This window comes from Herpailurus yagouaroundi, unplaced genomic scaffold, assembly GCF_014898765.1.
Source record: "Herpailurus yagouaroundi ecotype Mexico unplaced genomic scaffold, PumYag 211, whole genome shotgun sequence".
NCBI lineage: Eukaryota > Metazoa > Chordata > Mammalia > Carnivora > Felidae > Herpailurus > Herpailurus yagouaroundi.
Genome location: NW_024412442.1, coordinates 1,653,825 through 1,674,094, shown reverse-complemented (window position 1 = coordinate 1,674,094; position 20,270 = coordinate 1,653,825).

The window sequence follows — 20,270 nt, the reverse complement described above, 5'->3', positions numbered from 1 at the left end:
AGTCTACCTCGTGGAGTTGTATCTCACGATCTACTCCTCCTCCCCACAGACTGGATTCAGCTTTCCTGTGCGACGGAACGGGCAGACATGTCAAGTAGGAGGCCCTGAGTGTCCACGGATCCAAGATAACTTACACACGTCATCAGAAGACGGAGCTGCTCTTTTTCTGTTGTCCTTGGTTTTTCTTGTGAAAAAGCAGATTCGTGTATGCACTAACAAAATGTGGATATAAAATAATGTCATTTTGCATTTTTCCTATGAAATTCATTGATGTATCTGTCAATGCTTGGCGGAGAAGGAGGTAAATAGCAATTTAACACAAAGACCTTGGAGGCTTCGGTAATATTCACCGCTTACGCTACAACCAGGGCTGGGGCACAGAAAATTTGATTTCCATGAGGCTTCTTATTTAAAATTATGTTTTGAAAAAAATGACTTCATATTGAATCCTCATTTCTTTAATGACAGCTTAGAAAAATGGTGTATTTCAAATTGATTCCGTGGAATTATCACTACTGCACATAAATGTGGTTCATCTATCAACAGGAAATTATCTATCAGCTGAGGATTGTATCACACAGGAATTTTAAGACAGCCTAGGATGAAACATGATCCTCTAAGTAAATTACTGTAATTTAAGCAGAAATACAGACTAGATTTAACGTGGTTGGTCATACCGGCCTCAGATGCAGTACACAACCATAGTAGCAAAGTGGCTGACCTGCTCTGCCTAGATACGACCAGTTAAAAAAATCAATTGGAAATAATTGAAATAAAAAATTGTAATCTGACATTATACAGAAATATGTATTCAGTTACTTTTCCTAATGAACCTGGTTTTTTAATTTAAAAGTGATGTATTTGCCAATTTTTTTCTTTGGAGGACACCTGAGAACATTACTCGCCAAGTTTGGTATGCGGGGTAAGTATAATTCCACTTCCGGTTTACATGTGACAGAGACTTCCACTCAAACGACTAATTCTTAAACTGGGACCCAAACTCTTTCAGATCTTTCTAGAGCGGCTTAATAGACCAAGAGCTTGCTTGCACACCTGTGAACAAACACCAGCCCCAGCTCCTGGGGGCCTGGAGTTGGCACACGGAGCTGTCCTCTCCTAAGGGGAGGAGAAGAACGGCTCACCGGCCTGAAGGCAAGGCTATACTGGAGTCCCCCTCCCCGCCCTCCCCTCGGTTTTCAACCTCCAGTGACACTTTGTCCTCATGACAGTGTCTTGGGGAAGGAGACCATCTGCCGTTCGGCTACTGGGATGGCGGTAAGGGCGGACCAAGATGAATCCTTACCATCTGTCTGCGCGTTGGCCACGCAGGGTGTGGCTCACAGGGGCAAGGAGCCAGCACCCCTGCTCCTCACATCACCTCTGACCCCCGGACCCGGGGCGCCCTCACCCAAACCCCCTCACCCCACACTCCCGGCCCCAGGGTGCACTCACCCGGACCCCGGATCCGGCATAAGCTCACCCACCACCTCGGACCTGGGGTGCCCTTACCTGCACCCCCGGACCTGGGGCACCCTCACCTGGACCCCCACACCCCCGGCCCCGGGGCGCGCTCAGCCCTCAGAGCCTGTACCTATTTACTATTCAGGAATGAACATCGGACAGACTGAGTACGTCATCTCCCCCCCTCCTGAAGGCACCCGCAAGACGGAAGGTCACCGTCCGTGACCCGGACCCCTCTCGTAAATGGTATTTGTGCACGCCAAAACCAAAACCCAAGAGGCCCAGCAAATACACCCACATATGCATGCATATAAACAGCTAAGCCTCTGCTGGGAAGAAAAAGCCATCGGGCACCTTGAAATCACGGAACGTGTCTCAGCACATGCTGGGGAGTCAACTAGTAACCCGTCCCACCAGGCGGCAGGTGCCCACAGCTAGAACGCAGTAAACAGTCCGCGGTGGGAACAGAACCATAGCATAAATAGAAGTCCAGTTCCCGACACGTAAGTGCATCAGGAATGCAGACTTCACAAGGATTCAAACTCTTGTCACAGGAACGCAAAGGCAAAGTAGAACTGAACTGCAGGAGGAAGTAAAAGGCAGTAACTTGCCTCGTGTGCTTGCGAGCCTCAAGCATTCCCCAGTATTATATTCAGGGTCAAGGACAGAAATTCAAGGGACTAAGTCACCGGGTGGAAACTCTAACTGGATGGTCGTGGGGCTACATGTGCTGGGGTCCTTCCAGGTGAGTCACTACCGATCAGGTCAGACACACACGTTCCTGATCTATAGTCACAGTGCTGAGGTGCCTTTCAGGAAATCTGGAACAAGCCACAATGAGCTCACCTGCATTGCCCTGGGGACCTGGTGGTAAACCGGACCCTGCTCCCCGGGCACTGGGGGACCGCAGAGACACATGCCTGCGCAGGCACGGACAGCAGCTGCTGCTGTCAGGGAAGAAAAGAGTCTCAACTGCAGAAAATACGTTACTTTACAAGAACACAATGGCAATCAGTCTCTACGGTGTGTTAGCGGGAATTTTTACAGAACGGAAATCAATCCACAACTCTGTTTTCTAATATCACCAATTCTGTTAAAACCACTGATTTGATCTTCCATTTTAAATGCAAAGGATGGGATGAAAACACATACAAGCATCCCTCCTTCCCTTCAGGGTATTCTCCTGCCAAGTTCTTGGCTCTGTTCAAAGAAACACTAGAGGGAAAGATAAACCAGGAGGGAGAAAGCAGAGAAAAACATCAAAAGAAGGAAATGGAGAGAATGAGAAGGAGGGGGCGGTGGGAGGGACAGAGAGAGAGTCGGGGGTGGGGGGGGAGAGACAGGGAAGGAGAGAGACAGAGGGAAACAGAGACAGAGGATGGGAGACAGAGAGAGGGAAAGAGAAAGGACAGACAGGGAGAGACAAAGGGAGACAGAAACAGAGGGAGAGAGACAGGGCAACAGAGACAGAGGGAGACGGGGAGAGAGAGAGAGGGTGAGGGAGAGAAAGATTGAGACTGACATACACACATTCGAATGGACAAATTATGAAACTCACACCCCATTATGAAAGAAATTTTAGCCAATCTGTATTATTTCAAAGTCAAAAAGAAAAAAAGGTCAAGATAAAAATCACATTTCATTAAAGAAATGTACATAGTGGAAATATTTTTATTCTAAAAACGCATGTTCACATTTTCCTTGACAAGGATTATTTTTATTTATTTATTTACTGACGTGTTTATCTACTTTTGAGAGAGAGAGAAAGCACAAGCGGGGGAGGGGCAGAGGTAGAGGGAGACAGGATCCTAAGCAGGCTCCACGTGGTCGGCACAGAGCCCAGCGCGGGGCTTGAACTCATGAGCTGTGAGATCGCGACCCGGGCCGAAGTCGGCCGCTCAGCGGACTGAGCCACCCCGGCGCCTGGACAATGATAATTTTCTTAACCGCATGCAGTTCAGCGGCCGCACCGCCTCCGCACACGGGCGTCACCGCCGAATGTGCGCCCGGCTAAGTACCAGGTTGCTTGGGTTAATCTCCCTACTGGAAATAAAGCCGAACTTGAGGACTAGACTTCATGACTGTCCCGAACCGGTGGAAGGTTTGAAAGTTGTCAGAAAGCAAGGACTGTCGAAATCTTCGTGCTGAGGGTGGAAGGTACAAAACAGGCCAAACTCAGGAGCGCTTTACGAGCGGCTCGCGCGCTCGCACAGAGACCTGTGCCCGACAACGTGTGCGCCCGCTACACCGTGTGCACCAGGATATACGAGCTTGGTTTCACGCTCCTGGAAGACTCTTAATGACAACAGAAGCAGCCTGTCAGAAATACCGAGAGTCTGGAAAAATGAGTAGCACAGACTTGTAGTAATGATTGAAGAGAATTTCTCATAAAATTATTTTTTTGGGAATTGTCTTTCTTCCACTTCCTTGTGTACGTGTTTGTAAATATACCTAGCTATTTTAACGAGTTCCTAACACAGAGCGTGACTGAATCAAAAAACGCCTTTATTTTAAAAACTAATGTTAGGATTAGAAATATAAAAAGAAAAACAAAAACAAAAAAACAAATGTGGGATATGTTTTTTGAGACAAAGCATCTGTCTTTACTGCATATGAGAATCACAGAAATAGAACACTTCTTTTCCAATATTTATTTAAAATAGTAAAATGATGTATCCTTTGTAAGAAACTGTAGCACTAAATCCGTGCACTCTCACGTTAATGCGAAGCTGCATTTTCATTCATTAATTGCAAACCTAGTGCTTGAACTCAAGGTGCAAAGGAAAATGGCTCCTACAGAGGGAGAAGCATAGACTGTCCTCAAAAACAGTGGTTCCATCTGGAGATAGACTTTAGATGTATTTATTCCACCTTTTCTTTTTTTTTCATATGAAATTTATGGTCAAGTTGGTTTCCATACAACACCCGGTGCTCATCCCAACAGGTGCCCTCCTCAATGCCCAGCACCCACCCTCCCCTCCCTCCCACCCCCCACCAACCCTCAGTTTGCTCTCACTTTTTAAGAGTCTCTCATGGTTTGCCTCCTTCCTTCTCTGTAACTTTTTCTCCCCCTTTCCCTCCCCTATTCTACACCCCTTCTTCTTTAAATAGAAGAACCAAAATAGCAGAGATTTACTTATCTTTTTAGGATCTATACAATGGTAGCTTTTAATGTTTTCTCTTACTATAAACAGCATCCTTTCTAGGGTAACATGTCTTATATTCCAGTTCAGAGTCCACTGTCCCTTATGGGGGTATTTCTCATATATGAAGTTCCCAACCCCCAACACAGATGTCACAGATCACACCCATGATACGAGAACACGGGAATGGTTTATGTTGTGCACTGTACCCACCTGATTTTTTGTTTGCAAAAGTACGAGAAATACAAGAAGACTTGATATTTGTTGAGCCCTTAAATTCCAAACACAGGTCATCCTTTTTTATCCTGAAAACACTATTTCTGTTACCTACCAGAGATCAGGTGTTCACAAGTCAAAGGGCCTGCTCACGACAGCAGGCAGCATAAGAGGACACAGAAGGATTCCAAAATCATGTCTGCAGAACTATAGATACCATTTAATCACGCAGTGCAGAGTAACAGGAATTTTTATCTTGGATAAACATACATTGGACTTTTTTTTTAAGGTTACTTATTCATTTTGAGAGAGAGAGCACAAGTGAGGGACAGGCAGAGACAAGGAGAGACAGAATCCCAAGCAGGCTCCACACCATCGGCACAGAGCCCGAAGCGGGGCTGAACTCACTAACTGTGAGATTATGACCTGAGCCGAGGTCAAGAGTCAGACGCTTAACTGATTGCACCATCTAGTTGCTCCAACATACATTTGACTGTTAATCCACAGATTAATTTACACTTTCTCAATGCCAATTTTCTCATCTTCAAATGAATATGATGTTTTCAAACAGGTGAACACTTGTTTCTTTAAAAAAAAAATAGCAAATCATACGTCAATATAACTTCCCAGACAAATGAGGACAACCAGCACTGAAAGAGTGTAAATACTAAAAGCAAACTTTCATACCCACAACCATATATGTGGTCAATTCAGAAGCAGTAAGGAAGTCACCAGGACATAGCTCTCCAGTATCTCGTAAAATACAAACGGAATAAAATCACATTCTGGGGTTGCCGAGACATGATGTCAAGTTTTTTGGTGATCTCTGCAAGTCTTATATACAAAAACAGCAAAATGTGTAGAGAAGGGAGACCGGCGGAAGGCAGCCTACAGGTGTTCAACGCTGCACTCCCATGTCGTGTGACACAAGATAAGGCAGATGCTGCCTCGCTGGAATGGGACACAACTCACAAACACACCCTCGTGTCCTGACGCTCTTCTAGCATACGGGGACATTTTTCCAATCGTGCTAGTGAAGAAAGTTTTAGCGCTTGGATACCAGAAAACGAGCTTTAGTCTATCAAATACATTTGAATAAAATTAACGGTATTGAAAAGTGAACTGCACACAAAAAATACTGACATCATAAAATTTTAAATATTTTAACATATTGCTGCTAAGCGTACAAAAACACAGATCTATACATAAGATTTATTGAGACTGAAATAAGTTTTGCTCAATAGACTCTTCAAAATTTCTTAAATTTCTCTAAGTTAACATAATGTTGTTTTCCAAACCTTTTTATTTTTTTCCGAACAAGAGGCTTTTGTTCTATGGTGTTTTACTCTACTCAGATCAGATGTTGGATCCGGTGACAATTAAACACCTGCGCTACACAGCTTTATGCTGATTCTGTGCGAAAATTCCAGATTGGCCACACGTCCTCATTAGAACTAACGAGAACTTCACGGCTGAGTCCCTGTGTGCCAGGCTGTATGTTGCTCCCTAGCGTTCAATAGCCCTTAAATTTTCCTCATTTCTTACCTGTTGTGCCACCTGCTAATAATTGAATTACTCCATCTGCTTCTTGCACACACTTGAAAGAAGAAGCGGTTTCTCATGTACAGCATTGAACTTTAGCACATGCTAGAAATACACACAAAACTGTTTTCACATTCTTGTCTGGTGTTATTTTTTGAAGTTATTAATATTAGCTGAAAAATTCTTTATACCTTGAAATTGTCAGGTTTGAAATTTCCTCTGGGAGAAGGAGGTAATGTGGTTGATAGGTGAGACATAATTTGGTGAATAATCTGGAGATATTTTCCAGGTCAGAATATTTACTTTCATTTTTATGAACTATTTGTTTTGTGACTGACTGGGTTATGTCTTTGTCTTTCATAAAAGAAAAGGTTCATGAAGATCAGAATATCATATCCAGATCAGTACTGCACCCCTGTGGCTTGACACAGGGTCAGGTTCAGAGGGTATCTACACTTTTTCAGCTTTGCTAGGTTAGCCTACTAAAAAAATATTTTTTATATTAAAAATATATACTGTAGTGGTGCCTGGGTGGCTCAGTCAGTTAAACATCCGACTTAGGCTCAGGTCATGATCTCACAGTTCTCAGGTTTGAGACCCGTGTCAGGCTCTGTGCTGACAGCTCAGAGCCTGGACCCTGCTTCGGATTCTGTCTCTCTCTCTCTCTCTCTGCCCCTCCCTCATTCGTGCCCTCTCTCTCTCTTTCTCTTTCCCTCTCTTTCTCTCAGAAATAAAAACATTAAATTTTTTTTAAATATACATATACTGTGAATAAATGATGCCCCCAGGCAGTACTTGGTAGGACTGAATACTGCCTGGAAGACCAAAGCTCCCCCTTAAACTACAGACATCTATTCAGAAGCACCAGACAATTCCAGAAAGGATGGTGTTTAAGAGGAGTGAAATTCCAAAGAGGCCAGAAGCCTTTAGAGGAACACTGGGAATCTATCACTGGGCTGGTGTGCTTCCATCCACCCTGGGCACTGTGGAGGCTTAGACTTGGAGTGGGGTTGCCCATCGGTCATGTAATGAGTTGGGGAAACAGGTGGACTGGACGCTACAGAGTTAAGGCTAAGCCTCTGAAAAACATGGCCTGAGAGTCTCTTCACAGAGCTCACTAGAGGCTGGGCATGAGGACCAAGTCAGAGGAAAAGCCCGAGAGGGAAACTGAAACAGGAATGCCAAACGCTCTTCTGTCTGGTCCCTGACCAATCTCCACCAGGGAGTGGGACCGGCCATCTTACTGCAGCTTAACTTGCAAATCTGTGATGGGAAGGATGTTCCGCACATTTTCAGGTGCTGATTGCTGACTTTTTTATTTTTATATAATTATTTTTCAAAGTGTGTGTTCAAGTTTTGTCTGCTATTAACTTAATGCAACTTTTTGTGTTATAAATGTTGACTTTCAGGGAGACAAGTCCGACAAAATGAAACAAATACATCACAAACATTATAAAAGTCATAAATTATGGGACAGTATTTCTCATGAATACAGATGGAAAATCCTATCCTGTATGAAGTTTAAAAATGTTGATTCCACTAAATACAAAAAAGTTAATGAATCATGACCAAATGAATATTATCGTACAAGTGGTTTAACATCAAAAAGTTAATCTTTGTGACGCGACATTAGTAAAAAAAAGAAACATTAATCACTTAGGTCCCAAAAATGGATTTGACAAAGTTCTAAATTGACAAAGCAGGAATAATAATACATTGTTAATATGGTAAAAGTGTATCTATAAACATCTATAGAAAACCTATACTAGACAGTGAAATAATGAAGGAATTCTTCCTCAGAACAGGAACAAAAAAGGATGTCTATCATCATGATTTCAAAGGAAAAAATGAACATTTAAAGAGAATACTACTTACAATAGCATTGAAACTATCACATATTTAGGAATAAACCTAACAAACATGCCCTTTATCTCATACATAAAAATGTGAAAAAAATATTATTTAAAGAAATTGTTGAAAGAATAAACTAAAAAAGGTAGACACTATGATCATGGACAGTGGGGCTATTATTCCCCTCCCTCAAATTATATACTTTGAGAAAGCCAAATAAAGTTCTGTAGTGTGTGACTGTATTTGTTTGTGAACATACAACTTTGTTCCTAAAATCCATGTGAATAAACAAAGGGTCTATTAATAGCATAAAAAAGAACTACACATTTCTGTGTAGAACAAGAATAAATCAGACTACCAGGTGTCAAGCCCAAGTTAAATCTGTTAACATTGACCGATATGTGACTGACGGAGGGACAGAGACCGTCCATCAGTGGAAGTACACAGAGGATTCATTCTTGGGCCACGTGTAGTTGGTCACTTGAGGAACAAAAAATGAGACACTTCAATGAAATAAAAAGTACGGTCTTAGTAACAAATGGTACTGGGCTCGACATCTATATGAACATATACGTAAATCCTTATCCTCGTTAGGCATCAGGAAAATACAGAAGAAAGCTGCAATAAAACGCACCTCCCCACCCCCACCCCCGACCCCGTGGAAAACAGAATGACCAAAGTAGAGAAGTGAGTAAATACCAAGTTTTGACAACAATGTGCTGCAGCTCAGGAGCCCTTTACTGCAAAGAGCCACACTGATGAAGCCACTTTGGAAACCTGCACTAACTACAGGGTGAACGTGTCCCCACGCTCGCTGCAACAGCATCCTTCCTGGGTGCATGGTCCACTCTAATGTTTACACGTGTTTAAAACAGATGTGCGTGCATGTATATTATGAATGTTCACAATATCACTATTCACAAGAGTTCTAGAGGCAAACCCCAAAACGCCTATTAACAGGAGAAAGAATGGTGTATTTGGATTACTCATAAAGTAGATTTATCTATACAGCAAAGGAAACAAATGAGTGGTAACTTCCAGCAGTATATGATGTCACAAGCAAAACGTACACTGAAATACATCAGTCCCCCATCCACGTTTCCGTCACTGGTGGTCAATCATTCACACGAGTTTTATTATAGTATATTGCTATAATTACTTAATTATTGTTGTTCTCTTACTATATCTCTTACAATTTATAAACTAAACCGTATCATAGGGATACCTGAAGAGCAGAAACCATAATCTATGTAGAATTCCACACAGTTTGTGGCCCCAGGCATCTACTGGAGGTCTTGGAACCTATCCCCCATGGATACAGGGAACTACCGTAAATGAGACACAAAGGAGTACATAATGTAAGAGGCTGACCATATCAAGCTTTAAAACAGACAGAAAAGATAAATGCCATTAGATGTCAGGAAAGTATTCACTTGTGTGTGGACAATGACTGGAAGATAACAGGAGTGGGGTGTCTGTGGTTTCCACACAGGATGGCATTATGCAATCACTGTATTGACCTTTAATCTAAAGGTCTAAGAAATTTAATCCAAGAAATTATATGTGTGGATTTAGGTGTATGATTTTATGATATGTTTTCTGTACCCCCCGACTTTTATTCCACTTTTCTTTCTACTTTATCTCATTCTTGCCTGTCTTCTTTTGTACAATATATTTTTCAGAATTCTATTTTTATTTGCTATTTAGCCATAACATATTGCATTATTTTTCTGTGTACAAATGTACAAAACCAAGAGTGAACCCTAATGCACAGTATGGACTCTGGATGATGGTGTGTCAAAGTATATTCATCGTTTGTAACAAATGCACTAATCCAGCCAGCTATGCTGATGGGGAGGGGGCGCTGTGCCTGCGTGGGGTCACGGGGTGTGTGGGAAATCTCCATACCGCCCTCCTAATTTTACTTGGAAGCTAAAACTGTTCTAAAGATGAAGTCTCTACACTGAAAACAAATTTCCCAGACAAACCTTAGCCTGGGATTCCCTAAGTAACAGTGCAGATCACCTGCAGTTATAAAATGTCAGTAAGATATTAACTAATGTGAGTATTTACCAAGTCTGGTATCTTATAAGCCTAACTTGCATAACCACCAACATAGCTAAATGTTACCATTCTCACTTTATATATTTAAACAACTACAACAACAACAAAAAAGACCCCAGGACACTTAAATAATTTCCTCAACTTGACCCACAGAGCTAATAAATTACACAAATTGTATTTAAAATCAGCATTCTGCTGGGGCACCTTCATGGCTCGGTCAGTTAAGCGGTTAAGCGCCTGACTCTTAATTTTAGCTGAGGTCATGATCCCACGGTTTGTGAGATGCAGCCCCACATCTGTCAGTACAGAGCCTGCTTGGGATTCTCTCTTTCTTTCTCAAAATTAATAAATAAGCTTCACAAATTTTAAATTAAATTAAATCAGCATTCTTCTCTCACAATATGTTTTCTTACGTAGCTAATTAAACTACAGAAAGAATTCTATTTGTAACTCCATTGATGAGATCATGCATAATTGGTTGGCGATGAAAAAGTATACTTTTTAGTCACCCTGTACAGCCGAACTATTTTTTTGAGGAATTCTTCCAAATTCAGTTACTTAAACAAGTTAGACACTTGGTCATATATCATAATGTGTCTTAGGTAATTTAGAGGGTAATCACACAAAACCAATGGTTATTTCTTCTTAGTTAAATATAATCTGATAACCAATAGTGTGAAGACCGTCTGCTTCAAAGTTGAAGATCAATTACAATGCAAAACATTTTCACTTAATGCAAGCGTTCCAGTTAATGAAAAGCACACTCGTGGCCCACAGGGTCAACTTATAAAATGACACACTGTTTTGTCTTCAACGTGTTTCATGTTGTGAGGTGCCTGGGTGGCTCAGTCGGTTAAGCGTCCGACTTGAGCTCAGGTCATGGTCTCACGGTTCATGGGTTCGAGCCCCGTGTCTGGCTCTGTGCCGACAGATTGGAGCCTGGAACCTGATTTGGATTCTGGGCCCCTCTCTCTCTGCCCCTCCCCCACTCATGCTCTGTTTCTGTCTCTCAAAAATAAATAAACGTTAAAAAAATTTTTTTAACTGCTTCATGTTGCAGTCAATCTGCAACTTGCCTTTTCCATATCCACAGGCCTGCAGAGCCCAAACTTTCTACAGTGAGGATGAGAATAAAATGGAATTTCTGATGTGAGTATTTCACACATTAAGTAGTACATACATTTTAAAGTGTGGCTTACAACTACTTAAGTGAATCATCAATGACCATAAATTAAGCATGAAATGAAAAAATTATATGTACAATTTAAATTAGCGTTTGAATGCTGATATTAAATCATACTTCAATCTCCTTTTCCCAAAAATTAATTAGCCTGCCTTTTTTAAAAGCATCTTTATTAGAGATTTTGATATTATTTAAAATTAAGTTTCTCTGCATCATTTATATTTCAGATCACAGTTTTCATTTCTCTCAGTCACACTGGGAGGTTCTCGTTTTAGACGCAGGTAATGTGCAGCTCTTTCTTTAGAGAATAAAGCTTGAAACATCACTATTTCTTAGTTTCTCCAACATTACCAAATTGATTGTAAAATTCTTTTAAGCTTTTATACGATTTATCAGCTTAAAATGAATCCTTCCGGTACAAAAGGAGCTAGCAAAAGCTCATACAAGATCACGGCCTGAACCTGAGGTGTAGCACTTTAGCTTGTGGTGTCATAAGCCGTTCAACACACTGAAAACCCTCCGGCTTCTGGGTAGACTCGTGTCACCCGTGATGCTGGTCGTACGGAGATCTGGCAAGGAAATGTAACCTCGTCACTGCAGCGCCACGTGGGTAATGCCCGGGCACAGAGCCTTCCAGCACACAGCGGAGAGCTCATTCAGCATAACACAGTCATGCCTCCTACCAGCCTGAGAGCCCAACAGCTCACTGTCTGCTGAACACACTGCCTCTCGGACACAGAATGAAACTAAACTAACACTACTGAGCACTGGCTTGGAGAGTAGAAGCCTTTTAAACTAAACCACTTGTTTCTAACCTGGGAAGGATTTGTCGAGGAGTAAAGTAGTTTGGGTTTGTTAAGTTCCCAGGCAGAGGCAGGAGACACAAAAAGTGTTGATAAAAGTGCTATTATGTTGATGATTTTTCAAGATCCAGGTTTCGATCAGTTTTCTCAACCACTCAGCTTTCACAAGTGACAGGCCTACAAATTATAAACAAGACACTGGAGGAGCGTGTCAGATGCCTGCATTCAAAGGTGAACATCTGAATTTTAGCTGAAAGGTACTTTCATTATAAACAACTGTGTGTGTGTGTGTGTGTGTGTGTGTGTGTGTGTGTGTGTGTGTAAAGGAATACAAGCTTTTTTAGAAAGACACAAGTGTGCGTGCACACATTTTTACACACAGATACTGTCCCCTGACCAAGAGCAACTACTTGCTCAGGTAGGAAATTGGGTAAAATGTAGACCGTATGGCACTGTGTGCTGAGTTTATGGAGGTAAGAAGAGGGAATGTTCTAGAGCTCTACAGCGACACACGTACAGCTTCTAACTGTTGCTGAGAACCTGAAATCCTGGTGGCGGTGTCGCAGCAGGACCTTGGCAGTGCCCGTGCACTCTCCAGGGGGTTTCTGGGACAAAGGAAAGCTGGCTGTTAACAAGGGCTTTGTGGAAACCAAATCTCAGGAACAGAGGATACTCAGAATTAAATAGGTGCAATGTAGTGAGTTTCATTTTTCTATAACTAGCTTTTTTGTAAAAAATATTCTGAATATACAGAAAAGAGTTGTTTTCATGGTGGCCAAAGTTTATTGGTTGCTAAATATATGCCCTACACATTTCAGAAATCTTTGATCTTTATAACAGCTCTATAAAGTGGACACGATAGTGATTTCTATTTTAAAGACAAAGACTCTTAGGGAAACATTGGATGAGGGCTTGCCTAATGGTCTAGATTTTCTGTGTATCAGAACTAGAATTTAGATGCATGATTATTCCAGAGCCAGGACTCTTAAAAACTACGCTACAAAGACCTCCATAAGGATTAAACGGACATGCTATTCCCTATTCTTCCCACTAAATATAGCAAATAATGCTGGCCATTATGATATATATATTTATAGGTTATCTCTATCTATCATCTATCTATCTATCTATCATCTATCACTCTATCTATGTTATCTACCTATCTATCTATATTAAAAGGTTCTCTGGAAGGTGTACCCCAGGGAAGGACACCAAGCTGATTTTCCTGGGTATTCCTTTTGACTCCTATATTAGAGATGTAACAGAAGAGGCCAGTTGCCCAGAGATTCCAGTGGGCACTTACAGGAAAAGGCCCATCAAAGGACTAGAGAAAAGAGCAGCCTGGTGATGTGGCAAACGTTTAAAAAACAATTCCTCCAATCCAGATAAATATCACAGAAAAAGACTCCACCTTCACCCACAACCACAAAGGCCAAGTGGGGAATCTCTGCTTCCGTATTCATGAAGATGTAATGAGGTGCCCATCACACAATCTACAGACCGATAGGGGTGGTACACATCCCAGCCGGGGGTAAAAGCCAACTACCCTAAGGGATCTGTTGATGCCCAAGGGCAGCCGGAACCTCCCGCCCCGCCCAGCACTAACCAGGACCCTTCCAAGTCTGTGGAGCCTGAGCAGGGACGACGACCTCTGAGCCCTCCCAAGTAAGGAATTGGCCACAGCAGCGTCGGAGGAAAGCAGCTAAAACACAAGGTCTAAAAAAGATACAGAGAACCGAATGCCCAAAATAGGCCATTTTTAACTTAAAAATCACACGTCACAGTAAAAATTAGGAAAGTCTCAAAGTGAAAGAAAAAGGACAATCAAGCAATGCCGATGCAGAGACGATAGAGAGGTTAAGATGATCTGAGAAAGACTCTAATGCAGGTATCACGAATCGGCTAAAAAGAGCAGTTACAAAAACACCTGAAACAAAGGAAAACACAGAAAATCCCAGCAAAGAGGCAGTCGTGAAAAAGAAGAACCCAATGCAAATACGTGAACTGAAATAGGAACTCAGGGAATGGGCTGGAGAGCACGATGCAGAAGACGGGAGAGCAGGAATGAGTCAAACAACGGAGAGAAAATAGTGGGGGAATGAACAGACAACATAACAAAATACCAACCACCACAGTCCTGGGAGGACACTGCAGAGTTCCTGAGACACACTAGCAGGAATAATGGTTGAGACTTCCCCAATTAGGCAAAAGAATGAACCTACAGGTTCAAGTATGAGTAAGCCCCAAACAGCACACCTGAAGAGATTTCCACAACGTCAAGCTGGAATGCAGACAACTGGACAAAGGAGAAATCCCGAAAGCAGGAAGACAGAAAGGACAACTTGCCTCATATGGGAACCACCGAGTGACAGGACCTTCTCAGAAGCCATGGAGGGTAGGGGGATTTGCACAGTGTTTTTCAAGTGCTCAAGGAAAAAAAGAAGTGTCAACCCAGAGTCCTATATGCAATGAAAATGACCTTTTGTAATTATCAAAACATCATCAAATGGAGGACACCGGATATAATGTGTCATCTTCAAACCCACCTCAAAGGAATGCCTGAAGGAAGTTCTCTAAACACAAAGAAAACAATATATTAAGGAACCTAGGACATCAATAAGAAAAGAAGCACATGGCTAGGAAACCTGAAAAAATACAACGGACTGTGCTTTTCCTCTTAAATTTTCTAAATTATGTTTGACAGTTACATCCTCTGATGTGGTTTTCAATGAATGTAGAGAAATATTTAAGATAATTATATTATAAAATGGATGGTTTACAACAGGATGTGCAAAGAGGTAGTTTCTATATACTTCACTCATTCTTGGGAATGACCTGACCGTTAGACTGTGATGTCTATGTCCCCATCTATATCTATGGGTCTATGCCCCCCCCCCATGTCACCTAGAGTGACTATTTAGAAAGCTATATAGGGGCGCCTGGGCGCTTAGTCAGTTGAGCGTCTGACTTCAGCTCATGTCATGATCTCAAAGCTCGTGGGTTCGAGCCCCGCATCGGACTCTGTGCTGACAGCTCAGAGCCTGGAGCCTGCTTCGGATTCTGGGGTCTCCCTCTCTCTCTGCCCCTCCCCTGCTCATGCCCTGTCTCTCTCTCTCTCTCTCTCTGTCAAAAATAAAAAATAAACATTAAAAAATTTTTAGAAAGCTATATAAAGAAACACACTAAAAACTACTGTGATAAAACAAAATGGATTTCTAAAAACTAGTTAGGAAACCCACAAAAAGGCAGGAATAAGAAAACAAAAGTAGAAAACAAAACGAACAGGCATAAAACAAACCAAAAAAATGGCAGACTTAGCCCCAATATATGAATAAAAATACCTTAAATGTAATGATTCTTCAAAAAATACAAAATGATAAAAACTCACCCAATATGAAGTAGAGAATTTAATAGCCCTATCGGTGTTAATGGAACTGAATTTACATTTAAAGTTCTCTCTAAAGAAGTCCCCAGGCCCAGGTGATTTCTTTGAAGAATTCTACCAAATGATTAAAGAAGAATTAAAAGCAATTCTAGAAACAGAAGGATAAACTCCCTAGCTAATTTTGTGCAGCTGTGATTATGGATTACCCTAAAACCAAATCAGACAAATATAGTACAAAAACAACAAACAAAACCCCCACAACTATGGACCAATATTCTTCATAGATAAAGACTCAAAAACACTTGTAAAACATCAGCATATAAAATTCACAAACACATAAGAAGAATTATACTCAGTGCCCTAGTGGTGTTTATTCCAAGGAGAAAAGCCTGCTTCAATATTCAAAACTAAAAGTAATCTACCACATTAACTGGCTAAAGAAGAAAAGTCACATGATTTATCAAATGATGCCTAACCAGCACTTGACAAAATCCAAAATTCACTCATGATAAAAACTCTAAAACAAGTAAGACTAGAGAGAAACTTCTTCAAATTGATAGCAATTACCCATGGAAAATCTACAAGTAATATTACTGGTGAAAGACTGCTATTACCTTAAATTGGAAATAAGACAAAGTTATCTGTTCTCACTATTTTTATTCAATATAGTGTGGAAATTATAGTTGGTGCAATATGGCAAGAAAAGGAAATAAAATTTATGCAGATCAGTAAGGAAGAAATAAAACTGTTTCTATTTGCAGATGACATGATTTTCTACGTAGAAAATCCAAATGAATCTACAAACTCCTAGGCCTATTAAGTGGTTCAGCCAAGTTGTAGGATAAAATATATACTAATCCATTACATTTCTACGTAAAAGCAATTAACTCATGGATATAGAAATTAAAAATATAGTAACATGTACAATCACTCTAAAAAAAGAGAAATTAGGTGTAACTCTAATAAAATGTGTGCAATAGTGTATACTGAAAACCACATAACGCTGATGAAAGAAATCAAAAAAGATATGAATAAACGGAGAGACCCAGTGTATTTATGTTATTGGAAGTATCAACATAATAAATATGTCAGTTCTCCCCAAACTGATATGCAGGTTTAATGCAATTCTTATTAAAATCCAACAAAGATTTTTGTAGATACAGACAGGATTGTTTTTGAATTTACATGGAAATAAAAATGTTCTACACTTGGTAAAACCTTGAAAGAGAATAAAGTGGGAGGAATTAGTCTACCCAAGGTCAACACGTATTCTAGAGCCACAGCAATTAAGATTGGGAGGTACTGGCAGAGGGATAGACACACAGATCAATGGCACAAAATATTTATTGGAAATAAATGCACAGAAACGTGCTAACTAATTTTTAACAGTAGTGCAAAAACAGTTCAATAGAGAAATAATAGCATTTTCAGCAAACATTCAGGAACAAGCGGAAATCCATGGGGGAAAGAAAAAAGTGAACTAAAATCACATGCTTTACACAAAAAATAACTCAAAATGGATGACAGACTTAAATATAAATACAGAACCATACAACTTTTACAAAATCTCCAGGATCTAGACACTTCAAGTCTCAGACACTTCACTTTAACACCAGAACCCATCAAAGAAAATAATGACGAAATTGACTTCACCAAAATTAAGTCTCTCAAAGTTTGAAAAGCAAGCTCCAGATGGTGAGAAAATATGTGCCAACCAGGTGTCCGACAAAGAACTTCTATCTACACAATACATGAATGAAGATAAAAAAGTATAGATTTGAAGGGGCACATGCACCCGATGTTTAACAGCAGCGTTATCGACAATAGCCAAAGTATGGAAAGAGCCCAAATGTCCATCAATGGATGAATGGATAACAAAGATGTGGTAGATATATGATGGAGTATTCCTCAGCCACAGAAAAAAAATGAAATCTTGCCATTTGCAACTACGTGGCTGGAACTAGAGGGTATTATGCTAAGCAAAGTAAGTCGGAGAAAGGAAAATACTGTAGGATTCCACTCATATGTGGATTTAAGAAACAAAACAGATGAACATAAAGGAGGAGGAAAAAAAGGAAACAGAGAGAGGGAAACAAACCACAGGAGACTCTTAACTCCAGAGAACAAACTGAGGGTTGCTGAAGGGGAAGTGGGTGGGGGGACAGGCTAGGTGGGTGATGGGCATTAAGGCAGGCACTTGGGATGAGCACCGGGTGTTACATGCAGGTGATGAATCACTAAATTGTACTCCTGAAAGCAGTGTGTTAACTAACTAGAATTTAAATAAAAAATTTGAAAAGAAAAAAATACAACACATAAATACTAAAATATTAATAGTAAAAAAATCCCCAATCAGATTAGATAATGAGAAAAAAAAAAGATGTTTATTGAAGAGTTTACATGGATGGAAAATAAGCATATGAAAGGATGTTCAACAGTATTCATCACCAGGAAAATGCAAAATCAAAACTATAATGACATTACTACATACTTATCAAAATGGCAAAAAATAAAAATAATGACAATACCAAACTCTGGTAGGAGGCAGAGGAAACAGATCTTTCCCATGTTGCTGGTGGGAAGGTAAAATGGTACAGCCATTGTTACCAGTTTGGCAGTTTCTTAAGAAACTAAACTAACTACCATACAACCCAGCAATTGCACTCTTGAATATTTATCACAGAGAAATGAAAACTTAGGTTCGCAGGGGGAAACAAAAAACAAGACAAAGAAAAGAAAAGAAGAGAAAAAAAGAAAGAAAGAAAGAAAGAAAGAAAGAAAGAAAGAAAGAAAGAAAGAAAGAAAGAAAAGGAAAGAAAAAACACTGTACACAAACATTTAGAGCATCTCAATGAGTAACAGTCCAAAACCTGGAACAACTCTGATACTCTTTACCAGTGACGTTTTAAAGCTCATGCCTCCATACTATGAGATATTCCACACAGACACACAGACATACATAAAACTTCTGATACATGTAGTCTATAACCTGTAACAATCTCCAGAGAATGATGGAGTGAAGAAAACCCAATCTCCAAAGGTTGCAAACCATAAGATTACATTGGTAGAACAGTCTCCAAATGACAAACTTATACAAAGGGAGAGGAGATCAGTCATTGTCCGATGAAGGAAGGGGTGAGACTCAGAGGAAAGTAAGTCTATGGAAGATCAACATGAAAAACGCTTCTCATGACAGAAATGTGCTGTCTTGATTGTGCCATATTAATATCACTGTAATACTGTATATAATTTTGGACGAAGTTACCATGTGGGGAAACCTCGGGGGAAACACCACCTTTCTATATCATTCCTTACAATGGCTTCAGAATCACAATGGTCTCAAAATAAAAGGTTTAACAACAACAAAAAACTAGTCTAAATAAAAGGAACATACGGAAGTTACTAGGACAGTCCCCTACTTTATATTAGATTCCTTCATTTAACAAATATTTATTGACTCTTATTGATACTGTGGGGATACATCAGAGAAAAAAACAAGTATGATATCTGTAGTCAGGAGTAGGAATAGGAGGAAATTAGTAAGTGATTAAAATGTATTAAAAGAAAAAATGATAGCTTCAGAGGTATATGCTCCAAAAGAAAATAACAAGCTGAATCAAAAACAGAAACGTCAGGGGCATCAGTCAGTTAAGCATCCGACTTCAGCTCAGGTCATGATCTCGTGGTTCATGAGTTCCAGCCCAGGCATCGGGCTCTGTGTCTCCCTCTGTCTCTGCCCCCTCCACTGCTCATGCTCTGTCTGTCTGTCTGTCTCTCTCTCTCTCTCTCTCTCAAAAATAAACAATAATAAATAGAATATTTTTAAAAAGAAACATCAGAGAGAACATCTTTCAGCAGGTAGCACCTAAGATCTTCAATGAGGTCTGAGGCTCAGAGATGTGGCAGCATTAGCTGCTGCCACATATTACATTTCCCTTCCAGAGTGACGTGTCCTTCTGGGAAGGGACTGCTCATATAGAAACTACCATTCCTAGCCTAATTTATAGTTTTATGCAGCCACATGATAAAGATCTGGCCAAGTGAATATAATCTAGAGTGGCCTGATTCAAATATATGCCCTACATGGTGCTCCTGTGTCCTTTTTTCCTTTAGGTTGGATGGAACAGAGGTGATCTCATGAGCATTCCTGAAAAATGACTGATGATGCATAAACTCTTATTAGCCTGTGTCCCTAAATGGGTGGATAGTTCTTTCAATACCATACATTATAAGATTCACTATTTTTAATGTATGTAACAAAAAGAGCTGTCAATTTCACTGGAAAAAAAAAAAAAAAAAAAGCATTTACAAGACCTTAACCTGGGGTGGCTGGGGGGGTCTGACTCTTGATTTTGGCTCGAGTCATGATCTCACCGCTCATGAGATCAGTTACAGCCCCGGGTCGGGCTCTGTGCTGACAGTGCAGAGCCTGCCTGGGAGTCTCTCTCCCTCTCTCTGTCCCTCCCCAGCTTGTGTACATGCTTGCTCTCTCACTCTCTCTCTCTCAAATAAATAAACGTTAAAAAAAAAAAAAAACCCAAAACTTAAAAGACATAATGTAATTTCAGTCACTAAATATGCTAAAAGTAAAGCACCTCTTGGAATTCGTGACAATTTGTACT